The sequence below is a fragment of the Benincasa hispida genome, chromosome 2 (assembly GCF_027475165.1).
Source record: "Benincasa hispida cultivar pf3 chromosome 2, pf3_genome.v1.1, whole genome shotgun sequence".
NCBI classification, from domain to species: Eukaryota; Viridiplantae; Streptophyta; class Magnoliopsida; order Cucurbitales; family Cucurbitaceae; genus Benincasa; species Benincasa hispida.
The window spans coordinates 16622695-16639462 of record NC_143479.1 but is presented as its reverse complement, the minus strand read 5'-3'; the positions used below and the strand labels follow the sequence as shown (position 1 = coordinate 16639462).

General features: G+C 34.1%; 1 pseudogene; it reads right to left on the bottom strand.

Annotated features, from left to right (window-relative positions):
* LOC150037685 (uncharacterized) overlaps nt 1-15697 on the bottom strand; it is a 34842-nt pseudogene extending 19145 nt beyond the window's left edge.
* Nucleotides 15698-16768: the final 1071 nt, after the last annotated feature.

The following is a 16768-nucleotide window of genomic DNA, read 5'->3' as shown; positions in this document are numbered from 1 at the left end:
TTATTATAAATATAAATGATAACCAACTTATCATATTATATTTATAACCTATAGTTTTAATATTTCATCTCATGAAACATATAAACCATAGTTCTTTTTCTATTCCATGGTACATAATATAAATCTCATTTACATCAATCCTCCACTAGATGTATCTTATACATCATACCGATGATATCATATATAATCAAAATACCTCTTGTCAATTTGAACATTTCAAATCAATACCCAGAACTGATCCTCAATAGAATGCAAGCTACCAAGGAGACCTCATGGACCTGTAGCTCATAGCTTCAACGGTACGTGAATAACTGACTAAACTATATAGTCACGGAATCCACCATCCATTAACTGTCAGCACTCCACAAAGACCGACAGCTGAACTCTTCTTACCACAGATATATTATGTGTCCATCTTAACCAATCAGCAGTGCGACAACCCTTCACAGATTGCTCGTAAGTACAGCTGGGCCAATAACCGTTATGCCCTGTAGTTACATCTGTCTTCTTAAGTACCACTGATCCCTTTAATGAACATAAGTCACTTAAGGCATGATCCACTTGTATATCACATATACATGCTTAAATTCACATAAGATAACCAAAGAGCTTTGTTTATTGGATATGAGTAAATGCCAGAATTAAATAACACTTATTTTATTCATTGAACAATGTGTATCCTTACAAAACAACGAGACTCTGGGAGAATTAGGACACCAATCCCAACATGATATAGTTAACATAATTTATGAGATACATTAACTGGAGAAAAAAGGATATAAATATGATTTATATCTAGTAGAGGAGAAAAGAACTATGGTTTAAATGTGATATTAAAACTATATGTTATAAATATAATATGATAAGTTGGTTATTATATTTATTTATAATTAAACAATTATGAGATCATTGTTAGTGGTTTTCTCTATAACCGTGCGTGAAAGTGGGAAGTTGCATTTAGTTTTCATAATTGAAGGACAAGTTTTCATTTTGCTAAAGAATCGGATATCGCTTCACAAGTTGTACACTACCTATCGTTTAGCTAATCAGAGCCTACATGATAGCTCAAGTGTTTCCTAAACGATCGTGTACACGCGCAGTTTCCTAAATGATCGTGTAGCTTTTACTAAGCGATCGCGCGCGAGAGCGAGATTCACTAAACGATCGTCTAAACGATCACACTTGATTACCTATACGATCGTGTACCTTTTCTAAACGATCAAGCACCAGTCTATACGATAGACTCTAAACTCTCCCACTTACTTGGTCGTTGAATACGATATTTCTTTCCTTCTTCCCTCTACCAAATCCTACAGAGCCCATACCTCCTGGATTTTTATTCCGAGAAAACCAAAGTCACTAAGTGGTGGTGTCCAAGTTGTGGATTGTTTATGTAGAAGACGGTTCTTTTACTGAACGAGAGCGAGATATTTGGGTAGACGTTCACAACGACAGCAAGAGGTGCTGTTCTTGACGAGAGCGAAAGATAAACAGGAAAAAGGTTCTTCAAATGTGAGTCTTTCGTTCCTTTGTATTTATTTCTTCAAAGCATGTTGTAATTTGATAGTAGATGCATAACTTGTATGTATGTTAGTGAATGTTGTATGTCTGCCACAATGAATTTGGAACGATCTTACTTCCGCTCATAGGTACTATATGATAAGAGTTCATTCAATAACTCCCTCCCCTTTACTTTTAATAAATTTAAATTCAAAATTTAAATTTTTTTTTAATAAATACATATATTATGTAACACCCCAAATTTAAATGTAATTTTCTTTAAATTATTTTGAAATATTTGGGCGTTATTTTGAATATTGGGGCAAGAAAAATTGTAATTGAAGGCAAGATAATTAATTTAAAAGATATTTGTCAAGAATCGGAATTTTAATTCAATTTAAGAAAAAATTGGATTAATTTACTTGGGGGAAGTGTGATTTTTGAATTGATTTAAATATTTGGAAGGATTTAATTTGTATCAAATTGATAGATCTTACGCCATTTAATTTTGGTTTTTGAAGCCTAAATTAAGATAATTTGAAAAGTTAATTGATTTATTAATTTAATAGAATCTTTGGAGATTTTGGAGAAATTGTGATAAAATATTTTATTTATCTTTTCAAAATTTGAAAAAAAAAAAAAAGAATTGAGATTTTTTCGAAATTAAATGAGAGTGAAAAGAGACAAAAAAAATTTGCGGAGAAAGTAATTCGGTTTTCAGCGACAATTTCCATAAAATTGTCGATTGCTAGAGTTTGAACCATTGGATCCTGCTCAAATTTGGTCTGTCTGTTCGAGACATATAGAGTTTCATTTTGAACGGTTGGATCGTTGTTTGAAGCTCTAATTTGTTCATAATCGCTACTAAATAAAATCTGTAAAACTAGAAATTCCCTTTCTCTCTCACTCTCGTAACCTTCTTCATGCAAGACCCTCACTACCAGCCGCTAACCTAAACAATTTATGCCGTTCGAAAGCAACACCCGCTGCCTATCTATGGTAGCCATGAGCCGACGCACCATCAGCCACCACTGCCCGATCTTTGTTGGAATCTTGAGAAAAACTTTGGGTAAGACTTATTTTCCTTATAATTTGGGAGGTGAAATTCACCCATTTGATTTTGGGTTAGATTAGTAACCTCTCTTTGATGTGAAACTTAGATTTAAGATTTGGAAGTTTTGAGGCATTAACCATCAAGCTAGAGACCATTTTTCGTTTTACAGAAATTTGGTAAAGATCGGTAAGTTGTTGGTTGGTTATTCTTTTGGATTGAGAGTAATAGTGGGAAAATTAAGTTATTGATTTTGGATTTAATTCTTGATCAGATTGGCTAATTGAATCCAGTTTTAGAATTTGTCTTGGACCAAGCCATAACTTTGGGTTGATTCAAGTTTTTCAAAGGTTTTAAGAAATTATTTGCGTGGACTTTTGTGACCAAGTTGAGGTAAGTGGTGCTATTACCGGTCCCTTCGTGCCAGGCGGCCTAGATTAGATTTATAAAGTTAATTAATGGACTCTAGAAGCATGATTTTTTCGTTGTGATATACTTGTTGCATGACAGTTATGAGTATTATGAGTATGTTTGAATTTCTAATCAGTACTAAAATTATGCATGTGATGCATGATTAGACCAATAGAACAGTTTACCGTCTCGCCTTGATGCATGTTTTATTTCAGAGGACCGTCAGGTCTAGTTTCATGTTTGACGGTATACCTATGTGCCACTAGACATGCGTGAATCGACAGGTTCATGTTCATGTTATTTTTCCATGTATGACGGTGTGCCTACAGGCCGCTAGACATACTTGAATCGACAGGTTCACGTTCATGTTATTTTTCCATATTTGATAGTGTGCCTACGGGCCGCTAGACATGCGTGAATCGACAGGTTCACGTTCATGTTGTTTTTCTATGTTTGACGGTGTGCCTACGAGCCGCTAGACATGTGTAAGTCGACAGGTTCACGTTCATGTTATTTTTTTCATGTTTGACGGTATGCCTACGGTCCACTAGACATGCGTGAGTTGACAAGTTCACATTCATGTTATTTTTCCATATTTGACGGTGTGCCCATGGGCCACTAGACATGCATGAATCGATAAGTTCACGTTCATGTTATTTTTCCATGTTTGACAGTGTGCCATCAGGCCACTAGATATGCAAGTCAAGGCAAGACAATACGTCCTTTGGTTTCTTTTCATCATCTAAGACATGTGTAGTTGTTTGAGCCACGGGCCCATTATTTTCTGCCTGTGGGTGTATAGCCTGTAACGACTGGATCCTTACACATTATGATGTGACCGCTATGACATGCATACTTAGACTTTTTTATCATGAAATGAGTTTTGGTGAAAATTTCAAAGAACATATCTAAATTTTTATTAATTAGATAGAAAAGCTATATAAAAAGTTTATTTATCAAAACACCAAGATCCACAAAACATTTGCGTGGTGGTACAAAATGCATATGCCTATGATAGTGAGTTTGATGGTTGGCCATTTGAACGACGTCCAATTCTGCCATCTACGCTGTATCCTTACCTACAAAGTCTGTAAAAATATAGGATGAGTATATAATATACCCAGTAAGTAGTTCTCACGTAGGGTAGTGACCAAATGTACAATCACAAGCAACATGTCATGAAAATATATGCTCGGGACCGAAAACGTATAATAACATGTGGTGGTCGGTTATGCTTCCTACATAAATCTCTCCGCCCTGATAGGAAGATGAGGACTTAAGCGAAAACTAACCCATCTGATGATTAGTGGGTCATGCAGTCAGTAGGGCCAGAGTCGCATCCAACATCAACCATTAGCATAAACGTAATATTGGACTAGAGGGGTGCAACCATACATACCCTGCCAGCCCATAAATTTCTCCGCCCTGATAGGAAGATTAGGACTTAAGCGGAAACTAACCCATCTGATGATTAGCGGGTCATGCAGTCAGTAGGGCCAGAGTCGCATCCAACATCAACCATTAACATAAACGTAAGATTAGACTAGAGGGGTGCAACCATACATACCCTACCAGCCCATAAATTTCTCCGCCTTGATAGGAAGATGAGAACTTAAGCGGAAAGTAACCCATCTGATATTAGCGGGTCATGCAGTCAGTAGGGCCAGAGTCGCATCCAACATCAACCATTAACATAAACATAAGATTAGACTGACATAAACGTAATATTAGACTGGAAGCATAACTTACACCTAATTAAAACTTGATTTTAACGTAATCGTGAACAAACATCATGCATGGGGTCCCTTACACCTAATTAAAATTTAATTTCCTGTATGCGTACAAATTTGGGTCGTTACATAGCCTGATCCCGATAATGGGATCATTTACTGAGTAGTTTATAATCATCCTTTATTCCTTTATATTTTTCAGGTAAGGATAGGAACGGACCGACGGGTGACGAGAGGGACCTATGACCGTGCCATATGGGACATGTAAATCGCTTCCACTTAGTTTACGTTTTCAAGCTATTTAAAAGTTTTGATTTGAAACTCGGTGTTTGTCAAAAATTTATCTATTTAAGTTATTTTTCTTCATTATTTTAGGGGCCCCAAACAAATGTTTTTCTTATTTTTTTATTTATTTTGGAAAATTGTCTTTATTATTTTAATGAAAATTTATTTTCCTCAATGGTCAAAATGTTTTGACTGTAAATGTGTAATTATGAGTAATGACCCTTATCAGAGTACTCAAAAGGTCGAGTCGTTACATATTAACTAACTTAATATATATAAATATTAAACTATATGTTATATCACATAACATATAACCTATAGTTTATATTATATCACATATAATATAACCTATAGTTTTTATATAAATCGCTTCCATAAAATTTAATATTTGAATCACATTCAAATAACGACCCCTCTCATCAAACTATATAAATTTAATATGAATCGTATTCATATTAATTTTAACATATAGTTTCTATGTGAATCATATTTACATAATCAATATTTGAACCATATTCAAATATTTATTTCTCTCATAAATTAATATGAATCTTATTCACATTAAATTTTAACATATAGTTTTTATATGAATCATATTCATATAATTAATATTTGAATCATATTCATATAATTAATATTTGAATTATATTCAAACATTTATTTCTCTCATAAAACTATATAAATTTAATATTAATCATATTCACACTAAATTTTAACATATAGTTTTTATATGAAATATTCAAAAATTTATTTCTCTCAAAAAAATGTATCAACATACATAATATTATATAATGTATCAATATACATTATTTAACTTTAATTAATTGAATTACCTTTAATTTATTTGAACAATTCATATCACACCAAAATTAATGTGATTCCAATCAGTCCTCATTGAGCTAACAAGGGTACCTTATGAACCTATAAATCGAAGCTCCAATTATATGAGATTAATTAATTAAACTTTTTTAATCAAATTAATCAACATTCATTAACTGTCAGTCACTCCACTAAATACTGACAGTTGAACTCTTCGCACTATATATATATTTATATGTCCATTGGATATAACCAATCAATAGTGTGTTGACTCTTCACAAATTGCTCGTAAGTACAACTGGGTCTGATTACTGTTTTACCCGTGTAGTTACATACCCCTCTCAGGTCAAGAGAAGGTGAGGCGCCTCATTGTTCAAGCCCCAGAATCAGCCCTTAAGGGAGCAATTTATCTTCTTGCCCTAACTACAGGGAATGAGTGAATTCCTATATAGTTGTGTTTCCAACTCTCCAATTAGACAAATCCCCAAAATGGTAGACTTATTGACTCGGCGAATCTGGCCACTTTCACCCATGCAAATCAAAGGATCGCCCTTATAGGCAAGAGTTCACAACTCATTCAGGATTAAAGTCAAGTCACCTATGGTCATCCTGGTGAAATGTAAGTCTCTTCTAGCAACAGTGTTATAAAGAGAAACTTAACATTTCGTGGTCTGGTCTTTATATAAACTTTTTTGTATAAGTTACCCCCCTCTCACATGTCTCCACAAGAATGATTAGGATCAGATCATTTGTAGCACTTTACAATAATTTTAACAAATACAAAGCCCTTGTCCTAATCCTTTTCCTATTTCCCTTTTTCATAATTAATTAACACATATTTAATTAATTAGTCCAATTAATTAAATGACACTTATTTAATGAATTGGCGTAATTAAATAACACTTATTTAATTTAATTTACACATTAATTAAATAAATATTTATACATTACATCTAATTTAATGCATATATATTTAATTATCGTAAACATCGTATGTTTATGTGCAATACCTCTCTATTAATTAATTCTTTGTGAATCTAATTCACTTGAATTAATTAATTGAGTCTTATTCAAATATCACTTTCCAATTTAATTTGAATTATAGATCATATTCATAATCAATTATATATTAATCACATTGATATACAGTTTCCTCAAATTAATTTAAACAATCTAAACCATCCCTCTTTAATATCCTTTAGTGAGCTAACAATGAGACCTAGTGGACCTGTAGATCAGAAGCTCCAACGTTATAAAATTAATTGGCTAAACTCATTAACCAAATTAATCAACATTCGTTAACTGTGGTACACTCCACTAAAGGTCCATGGCTACACTCTTCTCACTACATATATTTTTATGTGTTCATGAATATATACCAATAACAGCAAGTTAGTCCTTCACGAGTGTTCGTAACTCTAACTGGGTCAAATTATCGTTTTACCCTTGGGTTACCTCTAATTCCTTAAGTACCAGTACTCCTCTAATGAACAACCTGTTTATGGTCCACCAATAAACAGAAATCCCTCTTGGGTCAATGAGAGGGTAGGCCATTTGTTCAAGTCCCGGAGACACCACTTAAATGAACACTCATCTACTTACCCTTAATGCGTGAAGGAGTAAATTCCATCTTATATTTACTATATTCCCAATTCTCCATTCGGTCTTATCCCCAAAGTGGTAGACATATTAGGTCGATGAACTAGTCACCCTTACCCATACAAATCAAAGGACAATCCCTCGTGAACAGTAGTTCATAATATACTTAGGATTAAGACTAAGTTGCCTAGGTCATCCTATTGAAATAGGAACCTAACTAGTTAATGGTGTTGCATCTAGTGGTTACTATTTCATGGTCCAGTCTTATGCAAACTCATTTCATAGGATACCCCCACTCGCATGTCAACTACACGAACGTGTTGGATCATTGTGTTTGTATCAAATACAAAGTGGGTATTCATAGTGTTATCAGGATAAGGTACCCAACTTTATCCTTATACCATAGACCTTTTAGACTGTATCTTGAACATTGATCCCTATATGTCTCCATATACAGTTCAAGACTCATAAGACAGCTTTGGATGTTACTTTATTGGATATATGGTTATTAAGACAAAATAAACAAACAACACAAACAATAACATTTATGCAATCAACATCTATAACTCTTTATTGATGACATTTACTATCTACGAGTTTTAGGGCATAAAACCCAACACATAGGTGACTTAATCTTAATCCTAAGCGAGTTATGAACTTCTGCTAATAAGGGTGGTCCTTTGATCTGCATAGGTGAGAGTGCTCAGATTTTCCGACTCAATATACCTACCATTTTGGGGATTCGTCCGAGTAGGGAGCTGGGAACATAGCTACACTAAAAGGAATTCATTCTTTTTCGTTGTTAGGGTAAGTAGATAAATTTCTCCCTCAAGGGCTGATACCGGGTATTGAAAAATGAGGTGCCTCACTCTCTCACTGGCCAGAGAGGGGACTGGTTATAGTGAGACTATGACTAATTTTTTATTAGAGGAATCAGTGATATTTAACGAGTTAGATGTAACTATAGGGGTAAAATGGTAATTTTGACCCAACTGTATTTATGAACAATTTGTGAAGGATCAACGCACTGTTAATTAGTTATATCCAACGGATACAAAAATATATCTATAGTGTGAAGAATGCAGTTGTCGGTCTTTAGTGGAGTGATCGACAGTTAATGAATGGGGATTAATTTAAATAAAAAATTTAATTAATTAATCTTGAATCATTGGAGCTTCTAGTCTATAGGTCCATAAGGTCTCATTGTTAGCTCAATAAAGATTAACAAGAATCAAATTAATTTTGGATTAATTTTAATTGTTCAAATTAATTAAAGAAAATTAATTGTATGAGATACAATTAATATAATGTATGTTGATATTATAATATAAAGTTTAATGAGAGAAATAAATATTTGAATATGATTCAAATATTAATTATATGAGTATGATTCATATAAAAACTATAGGTTAAAATTAATGTGAATATGATTCATATTAATACTAAAGGTTATATGAAAGAATATAAATTATAGGTTATATTATATGTGATATAATAAATTATATATTTTATATTATACGGAATATAATATATGGTTGTATTTATTTATTAATGTAATATAATGAAATTAAAATAAAAATATATTTCACGATAGATGTGAGAAGTTATTTGATAACTCCCTCACCCATCTCTCATATGGATTGATTGACAGGGGAGTTACTCAATGGTTCATATGTGAAAATTAAATCTGCAAAAAAACTCTCCAACTTCATCTCCTTCCTTTGTAATTCTCTATCAAGAACACAAACTCCCTTTCACCAAAATTGAACAAACCCACAAAACTCTATCGTGATTCTCACCTTGAGGAAAAACAAGGTAATTCTTGTGGTGGTCTCCTCGTTGTTGTGTTCGAGGTCTTACTGTGAAGTTGTGTTCGTGAGAAGAAGATCTTGTTCAAGTTCTTCCTATCAAAGAGGAATTCGTGAAGTAAGGGTTCTTCAAGGGTATGTATACCATTCTCTTTCTTCTCTATAGTTTTCTATAGAAGAGCATGCTCAGGTTTATCTATGTTTATCCTCTGTTTTTATTATTCTTTGTTTTAATGTTTTCCAAAACGAAATTATAAGACACAAGGCAATCAAGCGTTTCCGTTGCGAGAATTCCATTCCCTTCAAGGACACCTAAGCTTAAAGTGTTTCTAACTATGATGACTTAAAACTAGAGGCATAAGCTCCTTTTATAGGCTTGAAACTCATCCCCATTCTACAATTTAACCGATGTTGGACAAATTGCACTTCTAATATTTTTCCAAAATCCAACAAATTCCACCTTGGCAAGATATTTGAATAATCCATAGCTTCTGCAACATCCATTCTTTCACTGACAATCATAATTTTCAAGATAGAGAATTATAACCTATTCCACCATGAAAACTAAACCACTTGGAATACCACCTCCCAAGATTTTCCTTTTTTGTCACATACCGATAAATCTTGCTGATATTTATGGTGCAACTTCTACCTACTTGGCTCACTTGGAAGTCTTTCAACCATTGACATAGCTTCTACCACACACTATGCATAACCTCCAAGTCTATGCCCGTGTGTAAACTTAAAGAACCGCTAACAACACATCCTCTATCATGGTAAAGCAAACATACCACAAGGATGAATATTGTCTTGCTTCAATGGAAGAGATTGTCATTTTCATGACGACTGAGACAACATTAGCATCCAATTCAGAGCCTGTTGACGAACCTGTTATGTTTTTCATGTCCTCATATTGTCCGCATTCCCAATAGCCTATCTTCTGCTCAAAGACCCTCTTCTTTGAACCTCCGTTGGAATCACTTCAGAACTGCACTAGAACACCATCACCACTTAGTTTGCACTTGTGTAATACATATTGTATTAACACTGTTGGGGTTGATTCCCTGTCTCGAGTCCTGTAGTTTGTAAACAGTTTGTAAGAATGCTTGTGTTGTATAATATATTATATTTACTTCACATCTTGTTTTTTGCTCAATTGCATGTTTTATTTGCTTTACCACAAACCAATAAACTTAAAATCACTGGTTATCTGTATGTAACTCAAGAATATATGTGGTGACATACAAGTGGATCATTTCTTGAGTGATAACCAAAATGATATGCGGCTCGCTTTGTGGAATGGTCACAAGTACTATGACTTGTCATAGATGGTCTGATCCTAATCATTCGTGTTGGGGGGACATACGAGCAGGGGCATCCTATACAAAGAGTTTGTATAAGACCTGACCACAAAGTGCTAACGTCTTGTTATATAACACTGTTCATGACAGAGACTTCACTTCACTAGGATGATCATAGGTAACATTACCTCAATCTTGAGTGAGTTGGGAACTCCCGCCATTGAGGGCGATCCTTTGATTTGTATGGGTGCGAATGGCCAGGTCACCGATTCAAACCTACCATTTTAGGGATTCGTCTAATTTGGGAGCTGGGAACTCAGCTACACAAGATGGAATTCATTCTTTCCCCGAGGCAGGGGTAAGTAGATAGATAGCTCCCTTAAGGGCTGATTCCAAGACTTGAACGATGTGGTGCCACACACCTTCTCTTGGCCCGAGATGTGTTCACACATAGTTGGACTATGTTGTATTGTTTATTAGATGAATCAGTGGTACTTAAGGAATCAGATATAACTACAGGGGAAAAACGGTAAATTGGCCGAACTATATTTACGAGCATCTGTGAAGGGTCATCATACTCATGATTGGTTATATCTGATGGACACAGAAATATATTTGTAGTAAAAAGAGTTCAACTGTTGGTCTTTAGTGGAATGCCTGACAGTTAATGGATGGTGGATCTCGTGGCTAAAGAGTTTAGTCAACTATTCACGGATCGTTGGAGCTTCGAGCCACAGGTCCATTAGGTCCCCTAGGTAGCTTGGATAAAGTCGAGAATCAGTATTTAGGTTAATTTGAAATGTTCAAATTGACAAGAGGAAGTTTGATTATATATGATATAATTGGACTGGTTAATTATATAAAATATAATGGGCTAAATGTATGAGATACATTATTTTGGAGGAAATTAGAAATAAATAAGATTTATATCAAGTAGACGAGAAATTACTTTATTAGATATGTGTTATCAAACTATAAGGTAAGAATATAATATGATTATATTTATTAATTATTTAATTGGTTAATTATATGATAATTGGCCTAAAATTTCTCTCGGGCATGCATTAGTGGGAGCACCGCTTCGGTTATGGTATCCGAAGAATAAAATGAAAATTAGTTTCAATTTACAAGGTTTGGAAAAATTACCATTGGTGTGAAAACGTAAACGATCGCATAGTCAAGAGCCTATACGATAGTCGCTCAGTGCCTAAACGATCGCACACCTCGCGCCTAAACGATTGCACGCTAGTTCCTAAACGATCGCACGCTAGTTCCTAAACGATTGTTTAGCATTCCTAAACGATCGCATAGTATGTCCTGTTTTCTAAACGATCGCTTAGTAAAACCTACACAATCGTGTAGCTTCTTCTAAACCATAAGCACTTAGCTATATGATAGCTTCCTTTTCTCTCCCATTTGTTTATCGTCTACACGATTAGTTCTTTCTTCAATCTCTACTAAACTCACCAAAGACCACACTTTGGATTCTCACTCCGAGAATGCCAAGGGGTCTGTTTTAGTGGCGTCGTCCCCGCTGTTGTTCACTTGTTCATGATAGGTCATGCTACTGTAGACGACTTGCTTACTAGGCAATAGAGATCGCTTAGAGGTCTTCCGCTGCATCAGAGTTCATCACTTGAAGAGGGTCTTCAACTGGTATGAGAACTCTTTCCCTTCGTATTTTTGTTGTTCGAAGCATGCCTTTAATTAGTGTGAATTTGCATAATTGTATGTTAGAATATATATGTTGAATTTCGGTCACGGTGAAATCGGAAATATCCGAACGCGCTCATGGATATTCTTCGTTTAAAGTTCCTTCAAACACATTATTCACAATACCGAAACTCATTTCAAGAATTCTTTATTGATTGGAAGGTCAGACAATGTTGCAATCACAGAGCATACTTATACATTCAAGAAAATCTGAACCTAACCTCTGATACCACTTGTTAGGAAAAGTCTCCCACTTCTACCGCAAGAGTAAGCAAAAATATAACTGAGACATTAAAAGAAATCAATAAAACTAGAAACATAAGAATTTACGTGAAAAACTTCCAACTTGGAGAAAAACCACAGCCCACCAAAAAAAATCTACTATGTGAAAAATGTTACAATCACACATAACAACTCTCTCTCCCAATCTGAATTACAAGAGTACTTTCTTAAAGCTTTTATACTACTCACACCTTTTTCTCACTCTCAAACTAGAGAATACATAAAGGGAATGTAACTAGAGTTAGCACACTCAAGCTTAAAGTTTCTAATTGGGACGAGTAGAAACTAGAGGCATAAGCTTCTTTTATAGGCTTGGAGCCCATCTCCATTCTTCAGTTTCACCATTGTGGGACAAACTACACTTTTAATATTTTGCCAAAGCCCAACATCTATCACATAATCTGAACCTCGTGCCACTCGTTTCTCGTGGCGTTTTCGTGCTTCAGCTAGAGAGTCGTACTATTTATAGGTTTTGTGTAGTGAACAACGAAAATCTCTATGCTGTAAACTCATCTCGTGATCAAGATAATCTTGTACCAAGGGATCATTAAAGTCTATAATGAAATAATCCTAACATTAAAGGACAAAACGAGTTAGTTTCTATTTGATCTAAAATAAACATTTTAGTTTTTGAAAACTAAACTTAAATAGCTTAACAAAAGTCTTTCTATTATCTTACTTTTCACCTTTTTGGAGATATCTGACCAATGTTCACAGCCAAGAAGTACTATTGCACATACCTCTTTTCCAATTTGAGAGTTCAATTTGGACGGATCCTTATAAACTAGTTTTCTATCTTCGATGTTATGAAATTGAAAATTAAAGAATACAAAAGAAACGTAAAAGAGATTGACACACAGATATACGTAGTTCACTAATAGTGTGTTAATTGTGTCCACTGGGAAGAGGAAGAACAATATTATTAGAGAGAATGTTTTCTTAATACAAAATGGTACCACTAGGGTTAGAAAGTTTATATAATGTACTTCTCTAAACCCTAGGGTTAAAATCGTAAATAACTTTAAATAGTTAAATATGCTAAATACGAAATTTGAATAGGTTTTGGGGCGTTGCCCCCGTACTTGGTTGTGCGTAGTGCCAGACAACAAATTCAAGGCATTCCAACATTCAAGTTCAATGTTAATAGCAATGTGACCACTTCCTTTGACATATTTCTCAAGTCCAACCCCTCTAGTCGCTCCTCGCCCTTTTATTTTATTACTAAAACTTGCATGAGAAATATCAATATCGATACATCTAGTGTTATAGAAAACTAGAAGATTTATTTATAGAAATGAATACATACCTGAACACTTGAATTTATCAACTAACTTCTTGCTCGCTGGTATCATCTTCATTATTATTGTTTATTTGGTTAACGTTTAAGTGGAACAACGATTTCTTGGTCCGAAAATCCTTGATGACATCCTACAACATAACAACAAAAGAAAAAAAAAATCTAAAATTCAAATGCATACACATATATAACTTTAAGTAGTTGCATATGTTTTTTTCAATATGCATTACGTCAAGTTCATGACGTAGTTTAAAATTTTGCCAATAAGGAAAATGAAAAAAGATGCTTCCTTTAATCCAGTTGTGCTCACTAATTATCCTTTTTCGTTTGATATCATGTCTTGTAGGATTCTTGTTTAACATAGAAAAACTTATTGAATTCAATTGATTTACAATATATTGTCCAAATAATATATTCAGAGCTACTTACATTTTCTTGTTTTCCATCATGTTGCCTACTTTTACACCATGCATGTGTTAAAGATAGATATCAATGATGTCCCATATAACAAAATTTTCCCTTTAGTCTCATTGAGCTTGTATCAACATTGCTAACTAGACATACTTTATAACATTTTGTCCTTCAACCAGATAAATCATTGTAAGTTGAAAAATCATTTATTGTCCACAAACAGTGCAACACGAAGTTGGAAGAAAGAAGCACTGAAACTATCATATATTTGAATGTCATTCACCCACGACCCATTTAACTCATTGATCAGTGGTTTTAAGTAAATATCAATTTTTTTACCAAGAAACCTGGATTAGAGATGAGTAGAGATAGACAAATAAATGATGCTTTCATACGTTTCCAAGAGGGCAAGTTGTATGGAATGACCATAATTAGCCACATGCTATATTATGTGCTCATGTTTCCAAATGGTTCAAAACCATCAAAAGAAAGTGTTAATCTAACATTATGAGCATCTGAAGCAAAACAAGGATATTGGTCATCAAAATGTTTCCAGCCTTTAGCATCAGCAGATGTCGAAGTATTCCTTCAGTTTCACACATATTATCTTTGTGTCATCTCATATCCTCGGCAATATGTTTTGAAAGAAATAATTTTTGTAACCTTATCTTTAATGGAAAATATCTCACTTTATGTAGAATTTGTTTTCCCTTTCAATCATTGAATTTGTATCTTGACTCTCCACAATGTGGACAATTGTCAAGTGATGCATATTCTTTCCAAAATAAAACACAATCTAACTTACACACATGAATCGATTCATATCTCATAAGTCTCGTAGTCTTTTCTTAGCCTCATAGTAGGAGGTAGGTAGTTTTGCACCATCTGGAAATGCTTCGTTTAATAATTCAAGCAACATATCAAATGATTTATCCATGAATAAGAACCTTAACGTGCATAAGTTTCACTAAAAATTTAAACAAAGTAAACTTTCGACATCCCAAATATAACTCCTCTTCTATTTCATGAAACATTTCATTTCTTCTATTTGACTCATCTTGCTCATTTGATTCTCTTGTAATTTCTTCAAAAATTGGCCCATGCAAATCATGAATCATTTCTAGCATCTCATCATCTACAATATCTCTAACTCTAATGTTTACTCTAATATCTCCATCACGTTCTCTACTTTCAATTGAATTGAAAAATGTTGCACCTAGAAACCTTGAATTAGATCTTAAAAATGGAGAAAGATCGATATTATCTCTATGGAATATCCATCAACTATAAGTTGAAAACATACCATATTTATATAAATGGCATTTTACGACATCTAATTTATTCCAATTGATATTCACACAACTTGAACGAGGACATCTTGTTCTTTCTTCTTCGTCTAAATAATGCTTCACAACTTCGATAAAATTATCAACATCATTAGAATATTGATTAGATATTCGATCTTTTAAATTTATCCAACTTCGATCCATAACAAGTACATCTTAAAGTACCTAAGTTAGAAATCAAAGTATTAGAATCTAAGTCTTATGTAAATTGCAAAATAGACGATCAAATTAGTATTAAAGTTAGACGAATCTTGTTAGTATCAAAATGTCAAAATCAAGTGGAAACACTTTGAAGATGTTTGTTCGAAGGAAAAGGGAGAGGAAAAATGCACTCGTCTTATGTTATAAGTTAATCTCTATGCATCAACGGTCATTCGTTAGACTGGAAAATATGCAATATGCATTAAGCGCATATGCGATGATCATGCGTTCTTGTCATAAGTTTTCTTGCTTTCTCGCCAAGTATAACGAGAATGCAAGTTTTTCGGGATGATCTGAGGTCGAACTCAGGGACTTGTAACTAAATAATGTTTGTGAAGTAATGTGTTTGAGGCGATGAATAAAAGTAAAAAAGATAGAAGTTAAAAGGATTATGCGCTACTCCTACTCCTAACTAAACAGATTGAGCAACGAAAGTTTAACTATGAGGATTGGTAGAGATGCAACAATTGTTGACGCATAATAAGGTGACTTCATTATGTTTGATCGCTAGAGTAATCCCATCCCGCCACACTAACGCATCGCACACCTCTCAGTGGCCAACCACATGCTTATATCTCTATAATGCATGGTTGTGTCGAGCATAAGATCGTTCCTATCTTTAGGAACAATGCTTACTTTACTTTAGTGTGTTCCACTACTTACCCTCTCGAGTAGTCGGTTGCAGCTAATTAGCTCATAGACAAGCATTGCAACAGCCTCACACCAAGCAAAGAGGATTAACTCACTATACTCGTGCAACGCACACCTCTCTGTGGTTTGCTACATGCATCATATCTCTAGGCCGCATGACGGAATATGCAACTTATCTCTGATATTTAACTAAACGATGATAAAGAAAAAGAAGATGGTGCTGAAGGAACTAAAAGATGCATTGATTACAAAATGTATTAATGTCTTAAGTCAAAATGTAATACAATACAGAGATAAGAGGAGAGGTGGATGGCTAGATGTAAGCAATCTCTTACTTTTCATCCAAAATGCGTCAAGGCAGTT